This window comes from Hyperolius riggenbachi, chromosome 4, assembly GCF_040937935.1.
Source record: "Hyperolius riggenbachi isolate aHypRig1 chromosome 4, aHypRig1.pri, whole genome shotgun sequence".
Classification (NCBI taxonomy): Eukaryota; Metazoa; Chordata; class Amphibia; order Anura; family Hyperoliidae; genus Hyperolius; species Hyperolius riggenbachi.
Genome location: NC_090649.1, coordinates 148,959,976 through 148,971,526, shown reverse-complemented (window position 1 = coordinate 148,971,526; position 11,551 = coordinate 148,959,976). Strand labels below are relative to the sequence as shown.

Genomic DNA, 11,551 nt, shown 5'->3' with positions numbered 1-11,551 from the left:
GGTTGGGAAAACACCTGGACTCCGGGACTTTTCAGCTGAGACCAACAGACGTGTTGGATTGCGTCGCCAGGTATTTTCCCCTACGGAGGATTGACGGAGGTTCCTTGGGTGATGCTACTACAACACTTGGTAAAAATACATTAAAAATGTTGATGCATGCTTATTCATAATTACTAACTCGTAAACTATGATTCTGCAAATACCTTCTTAAAGATACACTTACATTTATAACAGAATTATAGAAAAATAAATACTATAATTGTTTGAATTATTCAGTTTTGCCTATATTTCTTTTTAACCTATTATACGTAGTGTGCACTTTGTAGCAGGGTTTAAAAACCCTACGTTTTGGGGCAAAACATGTACACACACTAGATTATCTCCTGAGGCAGTCTTTATCGTCTGCTACTGAAAATCGCTTGTGAAACAAAAAAGTACAGTTAATAGACTACAGACACGCTGTAGATTATCCCTCTGAATGATTTGCATATTCATTCACTGAGCAGAAGTGATACATCATGGGAGTTCTTCTTACTTTGCTTACATAAAACGGAATAAGTGGTCCAATCTGTTTTGAGAAAGCAGATATATATTTAACCTTAGTTTTAGAACTAGATATTTTCTTATTGGATTGGATGTATTTTATGTCCACCCCAGTTCCAAGCATCTGCCAATGTCTGATCAATTTGAAATAATGGATAATGGTCCAAGTAGTTTTCCTGACCTAGACTTCCTCTACGTCCACCAAGTACCACACCTCCCTTCAGAGGCTCAATCGTTTCAGATCTTCTTTCCCGGTCTGTGTACAATCATCCTATCTCTAAATGTTCTCCTCTGATAACATAGAGGTCAACCAGTGAAAATTGTTGAAGAAAGGTTTTTCAAGAAGCTGTTAGCACTACAGGGGAGGAGACTTTCTACAAACCTGCTTATCTCACATTTGGAAAAAAAAATATTTTTAGTTGCAAAGTCTGCATTCAATCCCGTCTTCTCAACTGTAATGTGTTTGCCTTCCAGAGTTCCTCGGGCATCTAATCCTTGGGTCATTCAGCTTATGAGAGCCTCTTTAAAATTATGCCTGCAAAAAAATACATATCAGCCACACTTAGATCTAATTGGTCTATAAAAATATCTATAGAATTATTTTTACCTCACCCATTTACTCTGACTGAGTCATCCAGTTTATAGAACTTATCTTTGAAAACTATTTTGATCAGCCATATCTTCTGGCAGAAGAGTATCAAGCATTCACACATTAGGCTGGTAAAGAGCCATTTATTCTTTTTTCTTTTCCAGACAGTCATACTTCATCCTGTGATAGACTTAGTGTAACTTCAGAATATCTTAACACTGGATGCTGCCATTATTTTCTCTTCTAAAGAGTTTCTGCACCTTTTCTTGGATGCTGTCAGTTATTTGAGTTGTTACACAGGAGTCACCAGATAGTATATTTTACTGACTCAGACAAGCTGGTTTTTAATTTCTGTTGGTTACAGGAATGCTGATATTTCTCTAAAACTACACTTTTCCCATGTATTGCAATATTAATTTTGTTTTTGGCTTATAATGAAAAGAATCTTCAGCTCTAACGACCAAGACACCGCTTGCTCCATGAACTATGACTTGGTTACTGCTGCCTCTCCGACTGATTGGAGATGGTATCCATGGTGATGGTACACCTTAGTCTACACAGTGAAGTTAAGGTTCAAGATTGTAAATGCATCTACTATTGTTTATTAAAAATGTACTGACAGTTTTCCTGTTTGTGTCTGTAGTGGTCTTGTGGCATGTAGATACCAGGAAAAATGTTTTCGCCATGGCAACTTAACCGTCTCTGTGTTTATATTTGAGTGAAGGTAGTTAGTAGAACACTGGTCAGTAGTGAGGTCCAAATATTTGTGATGGGTCTGAAGGCCTATCACATTCACACAAACGCGTGCATGTAATAGAGGCGCTGTTAAAAAAGGTCACAGGATGAACTACTACTATACCTAACCCCACTGTCATGCATCCTCCTTCTACCTTTCCCTAACCCTTAGACCCCCTGGTGGTGCCTAACCCTAAGACACTCCTGGTGGTGCCTAACCCTTAGATCCCCCTGGTGGTGCCTAACCTTAAGACCCCACACCCTTCCTGTAACCCTAAACCCCCATTTTCCTGCTGCAAATAACGTAAATACAAAAAAGTGGTATATTTATAAGATGATACATTCAAAACCATAAGCAATACATTCGTAAGATAATACATTTCAAAATTATAATTTACAAAATTATAATTCTCCAAGTTAATTTCAATATGTTAAAAAAAAGTTAAAACAGTAATTTATAACAAATGATAATTTTTGCCCGGAACACAAGTGTAATGGCCCATACTCACGAGGGACTTTTGTCGCCTCAACACGCGGCGCGCGCGTGTTGCGGCGACAGGTCGCCCGTGAGTATGGGCCGTCGCACACGCGCGCACCCCGAACTGTCGCCCGCCGCTCATGTCGCCATGCGATTGAAACTTTCAATCGCATGGCGACAGTCGCCGCTGCCCCCCCGCCGCAACTGTCGCTAGTCCGCGTGAGTACGCGGACTAGCGACAGCAACCTCCATGTAGGTACATGGAGCTTCCGGCGGGGGGAGGAGGAACGTCAGCGACAGCTTCCGCCTTGCCGCTGGTCCCTCTTCCGCGTGTGTACGCGGAGGGACCTGGCGAGAAGCTGTCGCCGGCCTGTCGCCCACACGCTCACGTGTGCTGGCGACAGGCCACATTTCTCGCCCGTGAGTATGGGCCATTAGGCTTGGTGGTGTATTCTCCACAGTCAGCATGCAACGCATGAGCTGGCGTGGAGGAGGTACACACACCAGCACAAGGAAACAGGCTATCCCTAGTATAGTGGAGGGGAGGACTGACTCCAATAGGAGATTGTGGCGCACAGAGCCGGTGCAGATCTGACAGCCACAAACAATGCTTTCGTTATAACGTCTCAGCGCACAGTAGCGCTGAGCGCATAAACCAGAACTGAGGAGATCAGGACAGGTAGACAGAATGAACGCTTGCTAGCTAGCGGCTACTTAGCGACAGCAAGCGTCCAAAACAAGACAGACTGGAATGAGGCAGCCAATGCGATTGCAGCGATGGCGTGCCTCGCAAAGACAGGACAGGATAGTCAGGAAATAGCAGGATCAAGATAGATGAACGTAACACAGACAAATATACAATAAGTATGTTTTCCTAGCGTATTACAATTACAGCTATCAATGAAACTATTTGTAACGTCTGACTAACATATGTATATATCGGCAATGAACCGATATATGACATAAGCAGGAACGCTGACTAGGACTGGAGTAATACAGGGAACAGGACTCAGAAGGATTCGCTATCTCTTCGCAGAGATGAACGCAATCCACAAACGGTAACAGAACAGGATTCAGAAGGATTCGTTATCTCTTCGCAGAGATGAACGCAATCCACAAACAGTAACAGAACAGGATTCAGTAGGATTCGTTATCTCTTCGCAGAGATGAACGCAATCCACAAACAGTAACAGAACAGGATTCAGAAGGATTCGTTATCTCTTCGCAGAGATGAACGCAATCCACAAACGGCAACAGGACAGGATTCAGAAGGATTCGTTATCTCCACGCAGAGATGAACGCAATCCACGAACAGGACCAGGAGCAGGACACTAGCTCAGCACGGGTGCTCACGATACGCACAAACTACCAAAACGTGCTGGAAAGCTGACTAACTGCACACAGGATATAAACAGTTCGTGTACGTATACATCAGCGACACTGATGTATCAACGTAACACGAATACAAGGAAAATAATAAACGTGCTGGTATGCATATATATGGGCAATGAACCAATATATGATGCAAAGACCAGCAAAGTATCTTTAGAACAAGAAACACGATCGGGGGCTGAAGCGACAGCAAGACAGGCTTAAACTGAAGCTATGAAAACCCGAGGAGTCCTGCAGGAAGCAGATCTTTATACTGAGGTCATCCAATGGGAGCAGACATGCAGATTCCCACACAGGTGAATGATAATCAGTCACAAGCTGACAGCAGGGGAAGGCAGACAAAGCTATGCAGCTTGCATGGAAAGAGATCAGAACTGCCTGAGCTGCAGCACTACTACTTCCAGCAACACCTGCTGCAGCAGCGATCATTACAACAAGCTGGTTTGTACTTGCGGTGGTTTAATTTTGACACTTGCTGATTCCTGGATGCTCATCTGGAGGACTTGATAGCTGCTATCAGCAGCCATTACACTCATTTGGAACTTTTCACCCCCGACATTAACGCAGGGCCCGTCCACCCATAAGGTGGGGTAAGATGGGTTCCTCAGGCGGTCGTGGGTGGGGGGCTGCCGAGCTGGAGCGGGTAGCGAGAAGGAAGAGGTTATTGAGCACAGTGGCACGGAATGGGGGTCAGACCCCCCCTCACCTGAGTCTGCCGATCTGCCCTCCCCCTCCGGCTATTAAGTGCAGCAGCATATATTGTCAGGCAGCGGCAGGGGATGACTCACCTCTTCCCCAGCGTGTGTTCCACTCTCATCACTTCCTGCAATGCCGCCCACTGTACTGTAAGTGGACGGCTTTGCAGCAAGTGACAACAGTGGAACGCGGAAGAGATGAGTCATCCCGGCCCGCTACCTGACAATAAACACTGCTGCACTTAATAGCCGGAGGGGGAGCGCGGATCGGGGAACTCAGGTGAGGGGGGTCCGACCCCCTCCCCGCCACTGTGCCCAATACCCGCTTCCTGCCCGCTACCCCCTCCAGGTTTCCTATTCTGGGGGGGTTATTATACTGGGGGGGGGGGGGCGCCGTTTTTTTACAAGTTTGCCTCAGGCGGCAAAAAGTCTAGAACCGGCCCTGCATCAGCAGCTTATGTTTTTTTCCTGGTCTTGGATGAACCTATCCTTGCTCCTTCCCTAATAACCTAACTCTCTGTTTTGGTGGTAAGATAGAAAGAAGGACGGTTCACATTCTGCAGCACCAGTATTCTCTTCTCTCCCTGCATCACCTTGCTTTATGCCCTGCTAAATATTGTGCGCTGGTGTCTTTTGTCTCTATACTTGATTGCCACGAGGTACCGACAAGACAGAACCTGTCACTTCCACTCCTAAAGATTAACTCTTTCAGGCAGCAAAATAAAACAAGTTAAACAGCCTGGTTATTAACCTTTTGGGGACCGACATAGGTTGAATCAACGTCTAGCAGGTGGTGGTACAGTTCTGACCGTATGTTGATTCAACGTCCGCGCTAAAGAACCGTCCCAGTGCGATCGTGCGCACCCGAGAGGGGAGATTAAGCTGTCATATGACAGCTGGCATCTCCCCTCAGTGATCAGCAGCCATCGCATATGGCTGCTGATCACGTGATCACTACGATCGCCGTTGGATCGTAGTGATCACTTTGACAGCGGCGGCGGGGGGGGGGGGGAAGAAGAGGATCCACTCACCTCCCTGCTGTTCAAGCAAGGATTGGCGCCCCCTTCTGCTCTGGCCGGCATCTCTGCTCCGTCTGACGTCAGCGCCGGGTCCCGGCTTCATGACGTCATCAAGCCGTGACCCGACCTGAGTGTCATTTGGAGCGGAGATGCCGGCTGGAGAAGAAGGGGGCTACTGCGGCTCATCGCTGGAGCCTGGAAGGTGAGTGATTGCTGCTGGCGTAAGGAGGGACACTTGCCACCATGGGGGGACACTGCCCCGCCAGCCACAGACGGGATCCAGCCGCCTGACCCCCCCAAACGCGCACCCCCCTCCACCGCAAAATGCCCTGGTCCTTAAGGGGGGTTAGGCGGCCGGTCCCGAGGTGGTTAATATCTTTTATACTGTATATACACGTTTATCTCATCATGTCACATGATTATGGACCCTATCTGTGGAAGTACAGGGGACTTGTTCCTCTGTACTCCGCAGTTCCATCTGCTGGTTGGAATTCTCCTCTGTTGTTCTATCTTGCTTAATCGTGCAATTCCTAACTGGCATCTGTGGCTGTGCAGAGGGTTTATTCCTCTGCACTCCACAGCTCCATCTGCCGGTTGGAATTCTCCTCTGCAAAGTTATACTGGGTGCTTTGTTTCTGTGACTGTGGCGATTTCCTACTGGAAATCGACCGTGGATTATTACATTTCCTTCTGCTTCAGCGCACATGGTGTGCGCTGGCTGGAAATCGCCCGCAGATCATTACACAAATCATTCAATCATAAGTTTATTTTCACTTCAGATTCCCTTTAAAAAAATAACATATTGAAATAGGAATAACGTTTTTGAAACTATAGTAGAAGTATATGAACTTGAACACAGGACTTTCTAGAATGATTATGGACCCTTTTCCACTTGCAAACGCAATCGCGTTTGCGCTTGAAAAACCTTTTTTTTTACTTGCTGCGATTGCGATGTGAAACGTCAAGAGTGAAACACAATAACACCAATAACCGCACAGCCAGATGATTGCAATTTGTGAAAAATGAAAACGTGCTAATGGAAAATTGGATTGCTGTTGACATGAAATAATCATGGTGCGTTAGCAATTGGCAAAACGCAGGCGATCCGCTTCTTTTAAAGCAGATCACAGCTAGTGGAAAAGGGCCCTATGTCTATGTGTCAAGAAGCAACATTTCCAGCATTCCAGTGTCTCTGGCTTTACTGTACCGGGCCAATCATTACACGGTAAGGGCTGTGCATATCTGTGGGAATGTTGGGCATGCCCTATCCACATCCACTTACCTCCTGCCAGGAATTTACACCAGTGCATTTCATGATTAGAGTTGGGCCGAACGGTTCGCCTGCGAACGGTTCCATGCGAACTTCCATGGTTCGCGTTCGCGTCCCGCAGGCGAACATTTGCGGAAGTTCGGTTCGCCCCATAATGCACCATGGAGGGTCAACTTTGACCCTCTACATCACAGTCAGCAGGCACAGTGTAGCCAATTAGGCTACACTAGCCCCTGGAGCCACTCCCCCCTACTAAAAGGCAGGCAGCGGCGACCATTACGGTCACTCGTGTGCCTGCATTAGTGAGAGTAGGGCGAGCTGCTGCACACTCTCTCTCATAGGGAAAGATTAGTTAGGCTTAGCTTGTCCCTGGCTGCATACCTGTTCTGTGAACCCACCACTGCATACCTGTTCTGTGAACCCACCACTGCATACCTGTTCTGTGAACCCACCACTGCATACCTGTTCAGTGAACCTGCCACTGCATACCTGTACTGTTCAGTGAACCCGCCACTGTATACCTGTTCTGTTCAGTGAACCCGGCACTGCATACCTGTTCTGTTCAGTGAACCCGCCACTGTATACCTGTTCTGTTCAGTGAACCCGCCACTGCATACCTGTTCTGTTCAGTGAACCCGCCACTGCATACCTGTTCTGTTCAGTGAACCCGCCACTGCATACCTGTTCTGTTCAGTGAACCCGGCACTGCATACCTGTTCTGTTCAGTGAACCCGCCACTGCATACCTGTTCTGTTCAGTGAACAGTTTGGTGTGTCAGTGTGAAGCAGTACCTTAATTACACTACCTGATTGATGTATACACATGCAAGATGTTTTAAAGCACTTTAGGCCTGTTATTTAGCATTCAATATGATTTCTGCCCTTAAAACGCTGCTTTGCGTCAAATCCAGATTTTTCCCGGGGACTTTTGGCGTGTATCCCACTCCGCCATGCCCCCCTCCAGGTGTTAGACCCCTTGAAACATCTTTTCCATCACTTTTGTGGCCAGCATAAATTTTTTTTTTTTCAAAGTTCGCATCCCCATTGAAGTCTATTGCGGTTCGCGAACTTTAACGCGAACCGAACCTTCCGCGGAAGTTCGCGAACCCGGTTCGCGAACCTAAAATCGGAGGTTCGGCCCAACTCTATTCATGATCAAATCCAGAGCGTAGCAGGCTTGCCAATCACACCGTTTGTTAAAACACTTGCAATGTATACAGCTTACCTGTTGAAGAATGCTTTTTGTTAGTAGAAGGGGAGTCACACTTTAACCTTTTAACAGCCCCACCTGAGTTATTTTGCATCAGATAACTTTGGGCAGGGCGGTCTCACTCTGCAAAATTCAGGCTGCCTGATACAGCCTACTTAGAGAGGGTGCAAGGAGCGTTTTATATTTACCTGTTCCAGATGCTGGATTGGCTCTCCTCTACCTCTACCTCCACCAAGCAGGGGCTGTAATGCCGACATTGTCTTCTGGGTCTCGATCACATGATATGACGTGTGCTCTGCTCGGGACCCAGATGATGGTGTCAGCATTGCAGCACCACTTGTTGATGAAAGAGGGGTGGTGGACGAGTCTTTTCCCTCTGCCTCTAATAGCTTTAGCCAGTGACACTGAGCAAGCATGCAGATCAGATTTTTATCAAAAAGATTATCTACGTGCTTGCTTCAGGTGACACTGCTGATGCCAGAAAGATCAGCAGAACTGCCAGGCTTCTTGAATTGTGTACAAGAAAATACTTTAAATATGGCAGCCTCCATATCCCTCTCATTTCAGGTGTCCTTTAAAGGGGAAATGAAGTAAGAGGTATACGGAGGCTGCCATATTTACTTCCTTTTAAGCAATACCAGTTGCCTGGCAGCCCTGCTGGCCTATTTCTCTGCAGTAGTATCTGAATAACACCAGAAACAAGCATGCAGCTAGTCTTGTCAGATCTGACTTTAAAGTCTGAAACACCTGATCTGCTGCATGCTTGTTCAGGGGCTATGGCTAATAGTATTAGAGGTAGAGGATCAGCAGGGCTGCCAGGTAACTGGTATTGCTTGAAAGGAAATAAACATGGAAGCCTCCATATACCTCTCTTTTCAGTTCCCCTTTAAGGCAATGCATATAACTCAGGTATGAAAATCAGCCCGCTAGATCTTATAAAAAAAAATGGTTTATGTTCTGTGCAATATCCTACAGGAATAGTGGCAGCAATATAATATTAATTCTTTTCATGTCTTTGATGGCAGTTCCACTTTAAGTCAACTACTGAATTGAAATGTATTCAGTATAAGCAGCTGCATTTATTTTTAGTAAACATCTCACAAGGCTTATTAATCCCGGTAGGATTAGGAGGTGCCATGTTTTTCATTTTGCTAAGGTTTGCATCCTTTTAATAACCAAAGCTGAAGAAACAAAATATGAATATCACAAGAGAAAAGCGTACCCTTGAGCAGTCTGTCTTGAAAGGCAAATCATTTATTGCACAGCGTGGTCTGATCTGACAGGCAAAGTTCATATTAACGCAGTACCTTGGCTCTGACGATGTGTACCTGTCACAAGCGAAACATGGAGGTAAAGATTTTCTGTGTAAGGGACCTGACACATTCTAAAGGGCTCCGAAGGAAGCCACTGGTACAGATTATGAAATCCTGACATGTCTACCGCTGAATTAGTGTTCTTGTTATAATTGTGCCTTGATTAAAGCTGATCTCGAAGCTTCCAGCATGTGGTCCCACTGTGTTACCACGGTTTGATGAATTAAAGGCTTCAGGCTAAAAAATCAATTACACAGTAAGGAACGTCTGTTTCTTCATTATTGCAGTTACTGACCCTTTACGTTCATTGGAGGGAGTTGCTCCACTGTTTTCACTCAGTCATCTGAGCTCTTTTTATGACCATTGCACAGTAACACTACTAAGTATATGGGCCCGTCACAAGTACAGTGCAGGTCACACGCAGACGTCTCATGAGCTGTGTCTGAAAACCAGCCATTCATAGGTTTATCTGACAAACAGTGCACACTTCTGCAAATAGAATGGGAACACTGTGCACCCAGCCCCGCAGCATACAGCTACTGCTAATGATGATGATGAGGCCTTGAATGTGTGCAGCACTATGTGGGAAATGAAAAACAACAAGCAGCAAGGATAACGAAAACACTCAAAGCAAATACAATAATATAGTTATCTATTAATTAAAAATCGCTAAATGCATTTTAAATACAGTCAGCATAATTGCTGGAATTTTAATTTATATGTGCTGTCTGTAATCTTCGCATAAAAGAATGCTTGCAGAGCAAGTCTGGCTTTTCTCCGTGACATATTGCTGCCGTACTACAGCTAGCCATACACTAGGAGATGTTATTAATGGATTAGAAAGGGGGAGGGGGCAATAAAAACATTGAATCAAATTACAGGAAAGTTCCTGTTATCCGGAACTTAGGCATCCGGGAGTCTCAATTAACTGACATTCCTGCGGGGGAGAAAGGGGCAGAACTTTGGCAGTATTCAGGGCAGAAATAACGTACTAATCCTCTGGGCGGTGTCTTCTGTGCCTCATGCAGCACGTAAATACTTGGCTCCTGGCATGATGGGTCAGGTGACATGCCAGGACCATACACAAAGGATGCCGGAAGGCCGCTGGGAGCTGCAGGGTGTGTGGAAGATTGCGACCGGAGGATCGGTAAGTTGTGTCTGCTGCTTCGGTGGGGAAGTCTAGTGTTAATTCACGTAACCGGCAAGCACATGTATCCGGCATCAGGCAATCCTTGCTTGTGTCGGATACCAGAAGTATTCTAGTTTTGCTAAGGTCTGATTGAAATCAAGTGGGGCAATGGTGCTAAAATCCCTGGGCCCATATGCAATTCACGTTTTCACCTGAGTTTTCTCCTAGGTGATAATTTTTCATCTTCAAGTTAAATTAACTTTTTAGCACTTTGCAATGTAAAAAGTACCAGAAAGTAGGTGAAAAAGCACTGCCAAAATTATTTTCAGTGTTTGTTTGCTTGCTGGTGGTGTAAAAGGCATTTTATTTACAAGTTCTGAAAATATCACCTTGGAGAAAACTTAGGTGAAAAAGTGGATTGCATATGGCCCATTGTGTCAATCATGGTGAAAGATAATATGCAGGAGAACAGAGGCGCCAAAAGGATAAAAGGAAGCTAAATGAGCTTAAAAACCAAATTCTTGGTAAATAGAGGAGGTAGTGGTGGACTTACCTCCTCCAAGTAGACACACAACGACTGTAGTAAACACAGTCAATATATTTTATTTATGAACTCCAAATATGCAACGCGTTTCGCAGGTTTGATCCCGCTTCATCAGGCAATAACAACGGAGCAATAGCTGTAAACAGAGATAATTGGCTCATAACCCATGTGTAGTCATACAGTCATTAAATTGTATAAAAATAAAATATATATAAAAATTATAAATAAATATCAAACATCAGAGGTGAAATAGATATTAAAAAGTGGGGGTGATTGGGATAAAAACAGTGGAAAAGGTAATTGTGAGCAGTGATGAGCAAAACTGTTAATATTCGTTTCACATAAAATCTTTCAATAATAATGTTTAATTCAAAAAACTATTTTTTTTTTGGGGGGGGGGGGGGGGCATAAATAAATAAATACATTCCCGTTAACCTCATGCACCAGAGCAAACCCGACACTTTTTCCATCACCTTAATAGACACCATTAACCAATCAGAACCAGCGGCATTTGAGAAACTCAAAAAATCCAGACTCTTAGGACACTCGCTCCAGAAGGATTAAACGAGGTCCTAGAAAAAAATCTATTAATTTTCTAAGTAATATATTCATACTGTTCCGTTCACACTTTTATC

At 45.0% G+C, this 11,551-nt stretch overlaps 1 long non-coding RNA gene across 1 annotated transcript in view; it reads right to left on the bottom strand.

The window, feature by feature from the left end:
• Positions 1-616: 616 nt before the first annotated feature.
• The window catches only part of LOC137571530 (uncharacterized), a 70,895-nt gene continuing 59,960 nt past the window's right edge, over positions 617-11,551 (bottom strand). Inside the window, exons 4-5 of the long non-coding RNA XR_011031368.1 lie at positions 9,153-9,258; positions 617-1,078 (exon numbers count right to left, since the gene is read on the bottom strand). This is a non-coding gene — a long non-coding RNA (uncharacterized lncRNA). The remainder of the gene's footprint in view (positions 1,079-9,152; positions 9,259-11,551) is intronic.